The following is a 2,011-nucleotide window of genomic DNA, read 5'->3' on the forward strand; positions in this document are numbered from 1 at the left end:
ATTCTAGTCTTTTTATTAACCCTTAAATGCTCAATTTACCGAAACGTCCTACTTTTCAATTACCTTATACCATGGTTCTCAACCTGAGGGGCGCGAGCCCTAGGGAAAAATATAAAATTCTCTAATTATATTCGTTAATCTCTTAACAAGAGTCACTAAGAAGCAGTGTCAAGTATCTCACTAATTCACTCCCAAAAGAATAAAAACACTCGTTCTCGTTCTTTCTTTTTTTTTTTTAATTTCCTTTAAATCTGGAAGGGGATTTTACTCAAATGCAAAGGTGGCCGTAGAGGGACGGACCAGCTCTTAGAGGGGACGTGGTAATAAAAAGTTTAAAAACCACTGCCTTTTACCCTTAATTATGGACTAGTAAACTTTGAATAATTGATAATTTAAATAAAACTAAAATATATTTTTAAAATAATTATTTTAACTTTCGTATGCAATTACAAAACTTGAGAATTATGCAGACTCGAAATGTTGGTTGATAAGGACAGACGTGCTTTCCGAGAGACAGCCTCACCAGCGATAATTCAATCACTGAAAAGGTTATGCAGAGCCTCCCCAATCCATTACCGAAAAGTCCCGCCGTTTGATCTGAAAATTTTAAAAGCACTTCTGAAAACATTTATCGAAAATTAATTTATACAATGGGACAAGCTTTGAAAATTAGTGTCAAAGACCCGAATGACTGTGAGGTTCAAGAAGACAGGTCTGGGTGTGACTGATTTATTTCTCGCAAACCAAGTATACATTGCGGAATGCGGACGGAAAGGAAGTGACTGACCTGCGGATTCCCATGTCACGCATTTGGACAAGAATTTGCGTTTGTTAGATGACAGAGAATAATTGGCATTACAATAAACGTACAAAATAGTTACATACATTGGCGGAAAGGCCGGACAATAATGCGAATGGAGATACATAAAAAATATGAAATAAAGGGTAATATACATGGCGTGATTAACACAAAAGTGAAAAGGCGTTTGACGCCTTACATGATCAAGCCAAATCAATTTTAAATCAAGTAAAATATATTAATGACGACATTCCGAAATTAACGCCACACCAAAACAGTACAGCCTACGCCAGAACCATCAAATTTTAATCCTAGTAAGGGCAGACACATTCCAACGCTAATAGTACACATAATGCTATCACTCCTAATACATGACTGATCAATGGACTTGCAAACATGAATGAAATCTGGCAAATCACCTCAAATGTAAGTTACTTATATCCAAGGTTCTTTTTTTTTTTATTTTAGTAGGTCGAGGGCAAAATGGAAATCTTAAGAATTATTACAGCTTAAGTAAATGTGGTTTACATCACCATTTACATACCGCATATGCTATTCAAAGTGACATACCCCAAGCACATCCTTTCCAATGAACTGTAGCGAAGGAGTAGGATCGCTGTGTCGATAGTGGATAGCGATGTAACGAAGAAATCGGTTCATTAATCCAGTCGAGCGCCGCCTACAGGCGGTAGTTGTCATATGCAGTCAAAACAAAAAACCTTGATTCTAACGAACAGTAATAGGGCAAGGGGGGGAGAATACCCTCGATGTACGTCCTCAGGCACGGTGGTAATGAGTCTAAGTTTCGCCTTGCTTGAACTGGAACTACAACTTCTCACACCCTGCGTTAAATCCGACTCTTCGGCTTTCGACTGCTGCTTTTCCGAAATGCTTCTGGTGAAACGTATAAGTACTAGTACGGTTGTTTATAACAAACAATCCGTTTCCCTTGAGAAACCGAAAATGTCACCCGAATTGATAAGTATTTAGCCACTAATGAAATAAAGATTCATCATGGGAAACTAATTACATAATAGTTTAAAAATCCAATTAGTCATTAGTATGACAAATTATAGAAAAATAAAAGCGAAAACAACTTTTCTTAACACCGTACTCTAACACCTACATTGAATATTCTGGCGCATCCCTTACCCAGTTCCAAATCATCATACATCTTGCAGCTCTGAATATGTCACATATTTCTCTCACATC

General features: G+C 37.2%; 1 long non-coding RNA gene across 1 annotated transcript; it reads right to left on the reverse strand.

Moving 5' to 3' along the window:
• Nucleotides 1-408: 408 nt before the first annotated feature.
• On the reverse strand, nt 409-1,623 carry LOC136843579 (uncharacterized). The gene is made up of 2 exons (XR_010854596.1): nt 1,370-1,623; nt 409-597 (listed from the first exon to the last, which is right to left on the reverse strand). It is a non-coding gene; the product is annotated as an uncharacterized lncRNA (long non-coding RNA).
• Between the last annotated feature and the right edge of the window lie 388 nt (nt 1,624-2,011).

This window comes from Macrobrachium rosenbergii, chromosome 11 (genome assembly GCF_040412425.1).
Source record: "Macrobrachium rosenbergii isolate ZJJX-2024 chromosome 11, ASM4041242v1, whole genome shotgun sequence".
Lineage (NCBI taxonomy): Eukaryota > Metazoa > Arthropoda > Malacostraca > Decapoda > Palaemonidae > Macrobrachium > Macrobrachium rosenbergii.